The following is a 16,984-nucleotide window of genomic DNA, read 5'->3' as shown; positions in this document are numbered from 1 at the left end:
AAGGATTCATGTTACTGAGCTTGTACAAGCAGAATGCTCTTATTTCACTAACACCCAGAAAATAATCCATTGCTATAATTAGCACTTAATTGTGCTATGTAATATGAAATTCCTTATTATATCTTTTCAGAGGCAGCAAGTAAGAACAGGTAGAAGGCAGTTTCCTGGGAAAAGTGGTCTGTATTTACTGTCTCCATTTCTACATTTTTCATTCACCTATCAGCTCACTGCAATCTGGATTTTGCCTCTCATTGCAGTAGAAATCACTCTCATTAAAGTCACCAAGGACTTCTTAACTGCCAATCCCAATGGCACTTAGTTCAAACATCATCTCCTTTGGGAAACCTTCCTTAATGTCACAGAAAGAGCAAGATGCCCTTTTACCTGTTCTGAGCCTATGTCCGTCATGGCACCTAACACGATGTATTACAATTATTTAAAGCTATGTGAATTCCCTTTCAACTGCGATTTCCATGAGGTCAGAGACTACGTCTTATTCAACTTTGTATCCCCAGCACCAGGTATGGTATTGCCTAAATAATTAAGAAATAAAAACAATAAACCCCCCTCTATGATCTCATTCAGTCCTCTCTGCAGGATATACTTTTAGACAAAATACTGAAGACTCTTTTTTTTTTTTTTGAGACACAGTTTCTCTGTGTCACCAGGCTGGAGTGCAGTGGCGTGATCAAGACTCACCGCAACCTTTGCCTTGTAGGTTCAAGCGATTCTCCTGCTTCAGCCTCCTAAGTAGCTTGGACTACAGGCATCCGCCACCAGATCCAGCTAATTTTTGTATTTTTAGTAGAGACAGGGTTTCACCATTTTGGCCAGGGTGATTCAAACTCCTGACCTCAGGTAATCCACCCACCTTAGCCTCCCAAAGTGCTGCGATTACAAACCTGAACAAGTACACCTGGCCAAGACAAAATACTAAAGATTTCTAAACATAATCAGAACACAAATTGTCCCAAGGACTTCCAAATAGAACGAGAATGGAAACATTTCCTCTGAGAACATTACTTTTACCTTTCCTTGTACTGTACATTATTTGTAAATCATTATATGATTAATATATATTGAAAAAACTTACATGTTTTACAATCTTACCTCCCTACCCCTCACCCATTGCCACAGTTTATTACCCATACTTCTCATGACTCTATCATGTTGTGATTTCATTGGGTAAGGACTATTTTGATTTAGCTAAACATTTTTTTTAATTTTTTAATTTTTTTATTATTATACTTTAAGTTCTAGGGTACATGTGCATAACGTGCAGGTTTGTTACATATGTATACTTGTGCCATGTTGCTGTGCTGCACCCATCAACTCGTCAGCACCCATCAACTCGTCATTTACATCAGGTATAACTCCCAATGCAATCCCTCCCCCCTCCCCTCTCCCCATGATAGGCCCCGGTGTATGATGTTCCCCTTCCTGAGTCCAAGTGATCTCATTGTTCAGTTCCCACCTATGAGTGAGAACATGCGGTGTTTGGTTTTCTGTTCTTGTGATAGTTTGCTAAGAATGATGATTTAGCTAAACATTTTAAAGTGTCTCTTATAAGATTCAAACATAAATAGAAATTGATATAAATAAACAACTCTCATGAACAAACATTATTTCTTATTTTATCTAACATGGTTTTGTCTAGTAATATAGCTCATGGTTAAGTAATATTCCTCATGATCAATAAAGAAATTCAGTGTTTTATTATTCTAATTGTTTTGTCAAATATTTGCATCTTTGAAATATAACATGTGAAGACCGTTCTTGTCTATATTTTTATACACACACACACACACAATTAATCTTTTAAATCAAATTTTGCAAATATTTTGGAATTTACCAACCTGGATACATATGACAGTTTAGAGTTATCTTTGGTTCTTTCTCTTCCTTTTGCTCCTTTATTGCTACATTGTTTCTTCTTCTCACCTATAAAGCTCACACGTTTTATTATTTTCTTTAATTCTGGTTAACATTTGCCTATTCAACCTTATTCTTACCTATCTTCACTTCTCCCATCATCTTGTTCATCTATTATTTGACCATTCTACACCTGTGAAAGGTCTTCCTATAACCTTCCTATCATATGGTAGAACTATCTATGAATAACTATACAGGTATCTACAGATGCCATGAAGATAATCATCCAGATCATCCTTGGAAAAAATTGGGGACAGCATTTAGTAAGGCATCAAGAGGAATAGGGTTGTCATCTTTTAAGAAAGTTTTTTTTTTTTTTTTAAGTCAAATTAGTATCTAATGCAGCACAAAGTCCAAGAGGACTAAAAACTTAGAGTCTAAGAGGTACAGTATTCAAGCTGTCAGTTCATTATTACCCCATGTGAGTTTATAATTTCCATGAAGAAACTTGATATATATTATGAACTTAAATAACAATTATAGTATATAATCATATGCTAACAAGTAGTAGAGACTAAGCTTCAATGATCATTATATGAGGGTTGCTTGGGCTGGAACTAACATAAATAGATGGAACTGAGGTGGGAAAACAATGATATCTTGATTTGATATTACTTGTGATAAATGTCCCAGTCCCTTAAATGCATTATTTCTATATATTCCATATTTTAAGAATATGGCTATCAAACTAATTTCAATATTATCATTTAAATAAAATATATGATGAGATAATGAAGTATGTGAGCAAAGGAATCTGTAAATGCTTTGTTCTAAAATTATTATTATTTTTGTTTTTGCTACGAAATTTTCAATTTAATAATGCTGAGGATAGTTATTTGGGGAGGGGTTGCACACAAGTATATTTTAAAATTATGTTCAGTTTTTAAGAATAAATTAATATCTAAACATATTTGAATTTAGTTTCTGATTTTTCTTTAATGTAACAAAAGTCAAGAAAGGAAAATCATTTGGGTGATTACATGTTTGTTGGTAGACACTATTAAAACATATTAAGCATTTATATAAGCAACATTTTTAAAATGTCAAATAAAAGTATTTTCTTTTTGAAATGCTTTCTTTGATGCTTATTAAACAACCAGGCTGTTATGCTGAGGCAGCAGTAATGGAGGTTCTGCTTTTGCTTTTGAAAAGAAGCATTGGAGCATCTCTGGATTTTAGATACATAGGAAACCCTCACAAAGACTTTGCAAACAGACTGACGGAAAACAGAGATCGAAAACTGGTCTTTCAAATAGCACCTCATCATCGTTCCCAATGGAAACTTTTCTTACTCCTAATTCTTTTTTACTTCTAATAAGGTGTAAACTATGCACATATAACAATGTTTGCTAGCAAGAGAATCTTAGAGAAGATATGCAGGAAATAAAATTTTTAGGAAATAAAATATTCTTTACAATGTACCTTAAAACAACAAAATGAAAAACGAAGATGTATAAACTGGCTGTGCATTTACCTAACTTTAAGGATGTCAGAATTAATATATTACAAAAAAAATTCATTCTTAAAAGCAAAGCATAATTGTTTGCCACAATTATTTTAATATATTTCTTTCCCAGGATAAATTTTAAACTCAGGAAAGCAAGGACTGGAATTGGAAGAGTTAAAAAACACGAAGCAACAGTAACTCCATTTAGATAAGGGGATAGAAGGGTGGAGCAAGGGAACAATACACTAAAGTACTTTTCTTTCACAGATCTTGGTTCAAATTAAGGTTAAATTCCAAAGGAGGATGTGTTTTCCCCATATGGAGTCTTAAAGGACATGCCTTTGTTTCCAACTTCCCAGAGAAGATATATGTTAACACAAACAAAGCATTTCATAATAAATTTAACTTTTATAGAGTGACTAATGCCCTGTGGAGATAAGGCGGACTCTCAGTCACCTGTGCTTAATCCCGGCTGAAGAAATTATGCCAAGGGCACACTGACAAAACTTTATTTCTTCGGAGAAGATGGCAGTAACTTGGTAGGGAGCAGAAAGGGTCTTGGTTTTAAAAGTTTTGTTGGAATGACTCTCATTCTCACTGTGAACCCAGTTTAGCATTTATGTACTTTGGAAGGACAAAGAGGTGAGGTAAGCCTGCCAAAATTTGAATCTGTGTTTCTGGGAACCTGTTAGTAGGTCAACTGTTACAAATGTAAGAGGAACTGCAAAGGAGCGGTAAATACTAGAAATTTGGGAGTTGGCCTGCAAATAGCTTTATTAAAGCTTGCATACTGTTTCTTCTTCTAGATCTCAGGTCAGGTGACATGATATTTAAAATGCCACAGAGTATCACTATTTCTCAATCCAAACAGGCTTGGGTGCAGGTAGGGTGGGAGGTAGTACACCATGTAAAGAGACAACTGCTTTCTTTTAAAAATATTTTACAGTTAACAGACAGAAATGGAGATCTTTAAAATTTTACTTGGGATCTTGCTAACAATAATAATTTATTAATCTATCTCTTCTTCCTAAGAAAGATAAATGGTTTATTTGTGAAAATAGTACTTTCCTTTCCCCTTTCCCTTGCTTTTATTTTTATGTTGTTATTAACTAGAGGCCTAATTGTGAAGTCCTTATTCTTGCAAAATGTCACTGAATTTGTGGTTAGGTAAAGTCACTCACTGAATATATATATCCCCTTTTCATGGCAAATTCTATTGACTTCAATTGAAGAGTAAAAGTTAGTGCTGTGGCATGTGAGGAATGAATTCTTTTTGAGAAAAGGAAACAATCTATTTGTGTCAGTCATATCAAACACACTTGACTACACATTATACAAGATTCAATTTAATTTTTATATTTATATATTCATCCTTGAGGAAAGGCTTAGGCAATCTATATAAAATTTAAATAAAATAGAATACCAGTCTCCCTTCCTTCTCCACTCACTAAAAATGGAGACACTGACATGGAATAAATTTTATGTAGTTGCTATATGAGAACTTTTTAAACACTTCTTTAGTTTATCAATCTGTAGGTCACTAATATTGATTCTAGACAAAATTAAGCATTGTCACTTATTTTATACTTCTCATTTCTTTATAGTGCTCAAGTTCCTTCTTGTGCTCTGAATAAGAAAAAATACCTTTCATCTTTTTATATTAGCCAGTGGCTAAAAGAAGATAACTTTTCCGACTCTAGACTACTAGCCACGGGTAATGAGGTTTCTCTTCTCAGGCTATGTAATGCCAAATCCAAATATCAGAAATTAATTATCTTTCCCAAATTTCAGAAATTAACTTCTCAGAGAGGAACACCACAAGGGGGCAGGTGAATCCAGGCTAGGTCCTAGGTAAGAGGGTCTCAGTATTGAGAATCCTGGTCAAAAGATAGGGAAAGGTTAGGTGAGAATTAGAAACAACTCTAAAGATAGTATTTCTTCATGAACACAAGCATTGGATCTGGATCACCCAAGTGCAATTTTATTTAGAACATCTCTAAGACGTTAATTACAATACAGCAAGGAAATAAATGAAATATATCAAACCAGTGTAAATAGTCCCATATTGAAAGTGCTTACTGTGTTTAAGAAGGTCAACGGGGTAATTTTGCTGAGAAAAAAAAAGACTGTATATGAGAAGAAATCAAAAATTTACTAGAGAGCAATTGGGGTATGGTTTGAAGATAAATTACAACCAGATAGGCAAAGTAGCAAGTAATTAAAAGACGACATGAGAAGATATCTTTGCTTCAAGGTGATCTTAATAATGAACAATTTTGTAAAAGAAACATAAAGTTTAAATAGAGCTATGCCATCTTTTTTTTTTTTTTCTGAACACAAAAATTAAGAAATTATCTGAGGCACTTTAGGAAAGAGAAAATCTGCTGTTTAAAAAGATTAAAGAGTCTGTTTTGATTTTCATTAGGAATTAAACTAGCCTATGAATAGGAGGCAAAAATTGATATTTAAAAATTAGTTCTCCCAAACAAATATTTTTAAGTTGCTACCAGATACCCCCCGTGAGAATGTCAATGACAGTATCTTCTATGGCCAACATACACGCATACCTTCTATGCAAAACAGCCAGGATGAATTCTGTTTTGCAAAGCTGGAAATTATCACCAGTTTCTCTTTTGTACCTCACTAAGAAAATACATTTAATTATTTGATGTGAATAGATAGTATATTATCTTTTATAGATTAACAAAATTAAGCACACAGAATAGTGTAGGTTAATGAAGTACACAAGTTTTGGCTGTTACTGGTAGTTTCTATTTCATTTCCAATAGCAATTAGAATCTTTAAAATGAGCTCTTAAGTAGCTTCTTTCATTTATGATAAAATTAACTTCTTTTTAAGGCCTATACAATAATTTTTTTATAATGACAACGTACAAGTCATTTCTTTTGTTATAATTCTATTGATTGATGAGGTTATCTCATAATATACTTTAGGGCAAGCAGGTTTTAGAATGTGGGATTCCAAATTGATCAAACTTTCTGTTGTACCATGATATATTTTGGTTTTTTGTTATCACAGGACTTGACACTAGTTAAACTAGTAAGCCTATTTTTAAAACAAAACTCTGGACTAAAATGTGAATGCCTATTCCTATAGTACTTTAATGAAGGTTATTTCTCTCCAAAATCACTCATTCTTCTCATTGTATGTATATGCAGATATAAACACATACATAATATAGATGCATACACATAAACTCACACGTACATACATACATGTTGCAGTCCATTGGTGATATTTTAGAGCACTCTTTCTTCTCTTTTCACTCTGTGAATTCTCTCCTCTTCCTTTACTCCAAGTACTTGCAAAGTCCTTCCTCACATGCTTTGTCACCTTAAGGACATGGAAGCAGCTTCAGCAATGCTTGAAATAATAATGCTTTGATTTGTTAATGTGAAAAGTTGGATGACTTTTAAAAGCTGACCAGTCCAGGGCTATTTGCACATAGTAGACATTCAATAAATATTTGTTGATTTGATTTATTCTAGGGTAAAGAACTGAGTAACAACTCTTTTTGTCTTCACTGATGTGCTATGGTTAAGCCTGTGTACAAATCCATTTATGAGTAAATATTAATGGTCATGGTCAATGACGATGTTTTAGAGAGAAAAAAAATCTAGATCTACAGGCTGTTAGAAATAGCAATGATTGGGAGCATGTTTAATAAAATAAGTAGGTATAAAAGAGTAGATGACAGGCACTGTAAAATAGGGGCTCACTAAAGAGAATTCTGAATAAATTATCTGGAAAGAAAGTGGCTATTCCAAGAGTTTTGCATTTTTGTTTCCATATACTAAGGCAAAGCACTTTTTCATTAAAAAAATTGGGGATAATATTTTGGTTACAAAATTTAGTAAGCATATATAAGCTACATAATATTTCCTTTGGTAGATTCTCCTTTACAAAAGTCACAAAAGTGTTAATGTATGGTTTTATTGACAACCGAGAGGTCCTGAACATAGAGAATGAGAATTTGTCCCAAATTTCAAGCAATGTGTAACTTTTAAGGAGTTAAAGTCTACACTCCTATCATTCAAAAGAGCATAATTGATTTATTCCCCTTTCTGGATCACCAACAGTAAAAACTGTTTCTGAACTTACAACATGTTAAATTTTGGCTCAAGGCAAATTTACAGCATCAAGGTTTATGATAAAATCTGTCAAAACATTAACCATGATGGCACAAGTTTCAGCTCTAAACAGCAGCAGATAGGGAAGCAGTATGGCTGACAACCTGAACAGCTTAGGGATGGATGCACATTCGCAATTCTAGCTGTGAAAATGCCTGCTTATGTCACATTATAAATGTTTTTCAATTCATTTGTTCTCATTTTTCACAAATGTGAAGGTTTTATATAAAAGGACAATGTTTTAATTAAGTGGTTTCAAAGTGATTAGAGATCCTAGAATTAAAGATACAATTCTAAGTAAAAAGTTACTAGCTAAGAGAACTTCAGACGTTCAAGACAAGAGTTAGGAATCAATAGCATTTTCATTTCTTCTGTGATTAATCTCAAGAAAAATTAAGTATGAACGCAGGTAGTATCTTAACCTTTTTGCTACTTTAAGGCAAATATGATTCATTTGGCCACATGCTAGCATTTGAGCAATATTCATCTATGTAATTTTAATTTTTCAACATGGAAAACAATGCTGGAAGTTTTGGTTTCCTGTTCCTTCATGGTAAAAAAGCTAATTTCCTAGAAAATTACAAGCAAAGTACAGTTACTCTTATCAAAAGTGAATCACTCTGCCAGCAGTCAATTATAATCAACATAGCTAACTTTGTGTATGAAGTACATACTAGAAACAATATTGGAGAAGGACATACTATATTGAAAAATATAATTTGATTAGCCACAGCCAAAACAGATTCATGAGAAGAAAATCTTCTTTAAGGAACTTAAAGTGTGTTAATGTCATGGTCATACAAGTAAAATGCAGTAAATATTCTTTGCTTGAGTATTTCAGAAAGGCTTTGATACAACTGACCTATTTGTTGAAGAATGGCAGGCATTTTTTGAAGCTTTAGAATCATCATTCAACAAGTTACATGATGAAAACTGGTGGAGACTGAATCAGAGACAAAATAATATTAGTAACCAAATATCAATTTTTGAAGCTGTAGTTTGGTAGGTAACATTCATGCACAATTTATTTTTGCTCCCAAATATCATAAAATATGACTTGGGTATTGAAAGAATAATATAACCAGAGAGTAAAATCTCAAGAAAGTATATCAAAGTAATAAGAGCTCATATAACTTTGGTTGTTTTTAGAAAATGAGGGACCACTGAATTTGAAATCATGATTTAAAGTACATGCAGCAACATAAGAGGATATCCAAACAATTTACACTGGTTTATACATTGTTTGCATTCCCCTTCTCCTTGCCTGAATTTGGACAAGCAATGTAGTTATCATTATTGCTCAATAAGGATTTAAATGACCTATTTTCTTACCTGGAAATTTTGTATAAACTTTGTAGTCAACAAAATAAAACCAGTCTTCAGTTCATCATGGAGTGAAACTTCAAACTTTGGACTGCACGGTACCAACATTTAACAGCTACACAAGAAGTTTGGATTAAAACAACAAACCAAGGCTGGGTGTGGTGGTTCATGACTGTAATCCCAGCACTTTGGGAGGCCAAAGCAGGAGGATTGCTTGAGTCCAGGAGTTTGAGACCAGCCTGGGCAATTTCAGAAGACCCTGTCTCTACAAAAAATTTAAAAAAGAAGTGATTCAGGCTGGTGGCATGTGCCTGCAGTCCCAGCTACTTGGGAGGCTGAGGTGGGAGAAATACTTGAGCCCAGGAATTTAGGCTTGCAGTGAGCTATGATCACACCACTGTACTCTAGCTTGGGTGACAGAGTGAGACCCTGTCTCGAAAAAACAAAACAAAACAAAACAAAACCAAACACCCAAAACAAAAAACAAACCACAACAGACACCACACACACACACCCCTCCCCAAACCAAACAACAAAAAAAATTAAACAACGTAAAAAAAACCCCATAGCAACCCTTCACTTTAAATTGATAAATTAATTATAGTTAAAAAGCTACAGTATTCAGGTAAGTACAATGTTTTAGCTGGTAATGTGCCAGGTGCTAGATAATTTGACATAATTGTATATTTTAACATCACTGATATAGGAAAAATATTTAAATTTTAATATTTTAATGTCATATTTTTAGAAAGGCATATCACACAGATGTTTGGAAAGTTAAAATAGTTTGAAAATTTAGATTTCTCATTAAACAAGGATGATTATTCATCAAGTATTTACCTGTGCAAAGAAATATGAACAAAACTGAATCTCTCATCTTCAGGAGCTTGCATTGTAATGGGAAATAGTAAAGGAATACTGAAACCAAGAGAAAAGTTATTAACTGCCCTAATAGAGAGATGAAGAAAGAGCTAGATGGCAAATAGAAGGGAGATTAACTACAACTTTGTGGGGGGGTGGGGGTGGGGGTGGGGAATTAGGGAAAGCTTCATGTAGGGGGTGGTACAGAAGTGTGCTTGATGGATGAACTGGATTTAAAAAGAGAAGGTGGATTTGATTGAGTATAGGGTTGAAAATGGCGAATGAATCAAACAGTGAAAATATGGGGTAGGAACTGAAATGGAGAGTATGCCTGGAGTACATGGTCTCAGGTATTAGTACGTTATGAATAAAAGTCACTTTTATTAATTTTCTTGCCATTCATAAGAAAACAAAATGTAGCATAGAACTTCTATGTATAGTTTGGGAAACTGGTTCTTTAAAAAATGCAACATGGGCCCAGACAACTTTCCTAAAATGTAAAGAAAATAATATCTGCAATAAATAACTAACTATATTCCTTGAAAAGTTGTTGCAATTTATAAAAGTTTTTTATTTATAAAAGCAGAAACAAATTATTGCTGTGATATAATTGAAGCTTTAACTGAAAGGAAACTTCTGATTTCAAAAACTTTTCCTCACTTCTTTTTGACAACAATTACATATTCACATTCCTACATTCCTCTATGTCACCTAAATAAAATTATATAACTACTCTTTATGATATGATCACAGTTTAAGATGCAAAAAGCAAATCCAATTTTGCAAAGTGCTAAGACTATAACATACTGAGACATTAGTAATCCGTGTACACATTTAAATGAAGTGTAATTCTTCAAAGAAATAACACTGCGATATTTTATGTCAAATTATTATACTATTGTTCAAAATATATTTGAATTTTCTCCCACAGAAGTATCTTCAGAACTGGTTTATGAGTTAGAGGAGAAATTCAGCCTCTTGTCTTTCAGTCACTTGGCTTTTAGACTCAAGATAGTATAGTTAGAAGCAACATGAAGCTTAGGTATTTTAAAGAAAAACTTGTTCTTAGCCAATGTGTACCTAATCTATATGGGTCTGAGAGACATTCTTTGTGACATTATCAGGAAGATCTCCCTAAGCAACAAAAAACATTTGGCATGGAAGAAGGGCCACATGAGATAAAGTATACATGACTGGTGCATTTGGCAGTTCTCACCTTATAAAAATATTATACAGTTATGGTTCCTCTATTTTAGGCAAAGTTCCTAAGTTTTAAAACAGGTATACTTTTTGAAGTTTCTGCCACAGTGGGTATGATTTTTGAAATGAAAGTTACTTCTTAATTTTTGCTAGTGCACTTTGGCTTATTTCTTTACTTTTCATATATATATTTTAAAGGCTACCTTTTAGGGAGCAGTTGGTCTAGGAAGGCAAGAGCATCTTAGTTGCATGAAGACATATAAATTATATAATCTTATTATAAAACCAAAAATGTTGATCACTGCTGTTTTCTAAGTCTTGCTTTACATGGAGCCAGTGTGAAAAGTTCGTTAGCTAGAGCTTAACAACACAATGGCTTGAAGGAATGGAGTTACCACACAAGTGTTTAAATTCCATGCCGGATCCCTAGCTACAACAGAGAAGAAAGTTCAAACAACAAAAACAGAGTTGCAAGGTCTGAACTTGTGTGTCACGGATACCTCTTACTCATCACCAGGCAGCTCTTATTCAGGGCAACCATGCCCTCCCAAGCAACATGGTTAATTGAATAAGGATTCTGAACCTTTTGGCTGCAGATAAACCAAAGTGGTACATGGCTCATAACTCAAACATTTCATTTTAGGCAGCTGTTAATTTTCTTGCCCAGGCTAATTTGGATTATTCAATCATTTTCTTTTCTTTAATGAAAAACTGCTTGTAGTTACTGGTGGGGACAAAGAGCTGCAATTATGGATCTTGGAAGGTAAATTTATTATCTGCTCATTTTAATCATGTATACAAGTGATACTAAATTCAGAACATTTTATTAGCAGTGCAATTCTCTCTCTCTCTCTCTCTCTCTCTCTCTCTCTCTCTCTGTGTGTGTGTGTGTGTGTGTGTGTGTAGGTTTAATAACATTCAACCTTGACTACTGTTTCCTGCTATGATGGACCTGGTACCTCCTGCAGTAAGCAACTAAAAATGTTGGATAGAATATGGAAAACATCTTTTCAAATTCATCAATATGTTGGCAGTCAATAAGGAATACTCTGAGGCTCAAACCTAAGTAAAATGCAACCCTGAGTGGTAAGCAAAGCACAAAAGGCAGTTTTCATCTTAAAAGCATTTGTCTTATGACAGGGGTAAAGTTGAGCTTGGGTTTTCATGGCCTTGTAATGTAGCAGGGGACAAAGTACAAAGCCAGAACCCATCTGGGGAGAGAAATCTTGAACTCAGGCTATGAATGAAGGATAAAAAAAAAAAAATTCCCCTATGAATTTTATAACCATAAGCTAGCTCTTCTGTGGATTTTCAACCCAAATTAACATTACCTAAGTGGCCTACTAAAAGTCAAATTAAGATTTTAAAGTGATCCAACATGCTTCCAAATGACTGGCAGAAGCAAATGCAAAACTCTGTGGAGGAACCCACCTTTAACCCAGGCTTTGAAAAACTCCATAGAGAATAGTTCTCAGAAGACAGAAGTTCACATTAATGAATCACCAAACATTTAAATAAAGATAGCTAGCAGAAATAATAGACAACAAAATCAGAGCAGCAAATATTTGACATGTCAAAATTATCAGAAATTAAGTATGAAATACATGTTTAAAACATGTAAGAAAATAAAAAAAAATTAAAATTACAGGAACTCTAAAAATGATCAAACGCACTTGGAGACAGACAAAATATAACTTCTAGAAATGAAAATTATAATAAAGGAAATTTAAAATTCATTGAATTTCTGCTTCGAGACAAAACAGAATAGTTTGTGATAGACCAGTCCTCCTGCCAACAACAACTAGAAAAGCTGAATAAAGTATAAAAAACAGTATTTGTTTAGAAGTGTTGAAGAGGATGTACAATAAAGGCAAACAGAGGGACTAAGATTCCAGAAAGGAGAACAACAGAGAGGTAAACTGATGATCTGCACCACTGTTCCTTTGGAGGCATTTGCTGGTTCTGGGTGAAGACGAGGGAATTGATAATGTGGGCTCTGTCCTAGCAGAAGATTGCTTCTAGGAATAGGGAAACTAGCAGAGCTTTGGGCAATTTTGCAGGGCTGGAGTGACAAAATTGGAGACCTAAAGGGCCTGACACACATATCTAGTTGGCAAATTCTGAGATATCCTAAGTGCAAGATTAAAAAAGCTAAAATGAGAATTTCTAAAAAAGCTCAGTGAAGATATCACTTTCACCACTGAAGGCCCTAGTGAATTATGCAACAAGAAAGGAGGCAAACCAGAAACAACTGATCCTTATTCAAACTGGAACCCAGATTCAAGCCAACACAGTACTTTACTAGATAAAGGTGACTGGGTTTCATCCAGTCATCGCAGGAGAACAAAATCATCAATTGGAGGCAGACAAAATCATCTGGAGGTTCAGGTTATGTTACATTCAATCAAGATTAATAGGCATGCCAAAAGACAAGAGAGATGATAGAGAAAGACCCAGAGGTAATTCAGATATTGGAGTTAATAGGCATGGACTTTAAAGTAATCATGACCAGTATGTTCAGGAAAACAGAGGCAAAGGGGGAAGAAAATCGATTTAGAAAGATGAGTATTTCACTGGAGAATCAGAATGCACAAAAAAGAAAAAAAGAAATTGTAGAATTTAAAAATTCAAAACCTAAAGTTAAGAATTCAATAGATGGCCTTCAAAGCAGAACACAGGCTTACTGAAATAAAAGACAGGTAATCAAAAAAATTCAAAATTGTCCAGGTGTAGTGGCTCATGGCTGTAATCCCAGCACTTTTGGAGGCTAAGATGGGAGGAATGCTAGAGGCCAGGAGATAGAGACCAGCTTGGGAAACCTAGCAACACCCCGTATCTTAAAAACACAAAAACAAAAACAAAAATCAAAACTGTTGCACATATAGCTAGAAAAAAAGAACAGAAAATATGGGAACACAGTGAAAAGGTTAACATATATGTAATTGAAGTCTCAGGAGGAGAAAGAGATATTGACTAAAGATGTCCTAAAATTGAGAAAAGATGAAGACAGAGCTTTAATAAGGTCTCTGAATTCAAGCAAGAAATATAAAAAGAAGACCACATCAAGGCATAAAATAAAACTGCCAAAAAACAAAGTAAAAGAAAAAAATGTAAAAAGCAATCAGAGAAACAAAAAAGTTTACTTCAAGGAGACAATAAGACTGACGGCTGATTTCTAAACAGGTAAGAGAGAAGCTAGACATTAACAGGGTGACATTTTAAAAGATCTACAGGAGGACCTACACTTCTGGCTACAATGGAATAACAGGGACCAGATTTATCCTGCCACTGTCCTTAAAAAACTGAAAAACAACAACAACAAAACCAAAACCAACACCACCAACTAAATAAAAAGCAATAGTGAAAATACATGAAATAATGTTTTTGGACTTTGGACTATAGGCAGTCCAGGACAGTGAATCAAACAAATGAAGTGAGCTCTATGATTGCCCCCGCTTATAGTCTGGAGAATTTACAGAGTGTAGAGTGGGGCAACCAAAACAGCTTGGAAGTCTCCCTGAGTTGAGGACACAGAGTTGAGAATCTGGGGACACCAGGGCAGACAGAATTTACAGCTCAGAGTACTGGAGAGAAGAAATTCTATGCAGAGAGGGCTGGGAGAGGCTGCACAGAGAAAAAGAGAGAGAGAGAGAGAGAGAGAGAGAGAGAGAGAGCAAGAATACACCAGAGAGCGAGTTTGGCTCTGGAGAGCTGTAGACCATTCCTTGAGTCTTTCTCTGAGTATTGATCAACACACATATGTGAGCAAACTAGCAAGGCCAGGGTAAAAATCACCAGAAAAGAAAAGGCAGAGCAATGACCTAAACTTACATATGGTCATCATATACTACAAAGAATATAAGGTAATATATTCAGAAGGGGATTGCCTTGGTTGTGAGGAAAACTCTGCTCTAGAATAGCTGCCCATCAAAGCATAAAACAGCTGTAAAAGTATCATACTGTTTCTAAGTAATGTAACTGCATTCCTGAACAAAACTCAAAACATTTAAAAAAATACAAAAATATTCAGCACCCAACACGATAAAATTTGCAATAACTGGCATTCAGTCAAAAGTTACCAGCATGTAAAGCAGAAAAATATAACCTACGGTAAGAAAAAAAAAAATCAGTCAATAGAAACAGGCCTGGAAATGGCACAGATAACATAATTAACAAACATGAACATTAAAACAGTTATTACAGCAATCCCTTTTTATCTGTGGGGGACACATTCCAAGACCCTCAGTAGATGTCTGAAACCAAGGATAGTACCGAACCCTATATAAATTTTTTCCTATATGTACATTTCTATGATAATGTTTAATTTCTAAATGGAGCATAGTAAGAGATAAACAATAACTAATAATACAATAGAATAATTATAACAATATGCTGTGATAAAAGGCATGTGAAAATATCTTATGGTACCATACTTACCTATTTTTGGACTGTGATTAGTTGTGGGTAACTAAAACCAAGGAAGTGAAACCACTGTATATGTTTTATGTTCCTGAAGATAATGCAAAGCATGAACAAGTTAAGGAGAGCCATACAAAATTTTAAAAACTCAATTCTAACTTATAGAGATGAAAAATACAACGTCCGTGAAGAAAGAGGCCCTGGATGGATTAACAACACATTAGACACTGCAAAAGAAAAGATTAGCAAACTTGAAGACAAAGTAATAGAAACTATCCAAAATGAAACAGAAAAAAATTGAAAAGAAATATAATAAAAATATAGTTAGTTAGAACGAATAAGATCTAATATTTGATAGCATAACAAGGTGACTATAGTCAGTAATTTATTGTACATTTTAAAATAACTGAAAGGGTATAATTAATTGTAACAAAAAGGTAAATGCTTGAGGTGATGGATATCCCATTTACTCTGATGTGATTATTATGCACCGGATGCCTATATAAAAATATCGCATGTGCCCCATAAATATATACACCTACTATGTACACACAAAAATTAAAAATTAAAAAAAAAGAATGAAGCATGAACAAGTTGTAGGATAACTTCAAGTAGCCTAATATCCAGAGAATAGTAGTTCCAGAGAAAGAAGAAAAAGAGGTAGGGAAATATATTGGAAAAAATAATGGCTGAAATTTTCTGATAAAGACTGCAAACGTGGATCCAAGAAGTTCAGCAAACCACAGGCACAAAAACATGCAGAAATCGACACTACACATCATAATCAAATTGATTAAAACAAGTGACAAAGGGAAAATCTTTAAAGCAGCTAGAGGACACATAATGTACAGAAAATACAAATAAGAATGACAGCAGGAACAAAGCAAACCAGAAATATTAGCGCAACGTCTTTAAAATACTGAAAAAAATCCACAAAACCCTGTAAACCTCAAATTCTATATGCAGCATTTTTTTCACAGAATGAAGGCAGAAAAAGAGTCACATTTTCAGACATACAAAAGTTGAACCAACAGTTCTTCACTAGTATAGATGATAAATACTTTGGGCAGAAGGAAAATGGTAACAGGTGGATACATGGATGTATGCAAAGAAAATAAGGGCGCTAGAAATGGTAAATACGAAAGTAAATATCACATATGTTCATTCTTATTTTAAAAATTTTCTTAAATATAATTACTTTTTAAAGTTAAAAAAGTTACAATTACGTGCATATGTAGAAGTAAAATGTGTGACAAATCACAAAGGTCATACATCATGAAACAATAATTTAGCAAAGTAATGTGATAGTTTAGATATTACCAGTTTATAGAATTTTTGCCCCAAAGACACCTACTGCCTACTTCCACTGCATTCCTCTTGTACTCATGTACTAAATTCTAAGTTCACTCCAGGTGATAACAGTGCTACATAGTCTGTTTACATTTACCTTATCATGATTGAATAATCAAATGCAACAGAAACAGTGTTTTTAGGTTTCAGCTATTGACAGCAAAATTCCACGTACATATTCCAAAGTGAGTAGAGGTGCTTTATGGTAGATTTGAGTCAGTCTATTATTTTTTAATTAAAATAATTTGATCTCCCCTCTTAGGTTCTTTCTAACCATATTCACTAAAAATGATATTTCTCT

This window comes from Chlorocebus sabaeus, chromosome 24, assembly GCF_047675955.1.
Source record: "Chlorocebus sabaeus isolate Y175 chromosome 24, mChlSab1.0.hap1, whole genome shotgun sequence".
Classification (NCBI taxonomy): domain Eukaryota; kingdom Metazoa; phylum Chordata; class Mammalia; order Primates; family Cercopithecidae; genus Chlorocebus; species Chlorocebus sabaeus.
The sequence above is the reverse complement of the archived record's forward strand: the minus strand, read 5'-3'. Positions refer to the sequence as shown.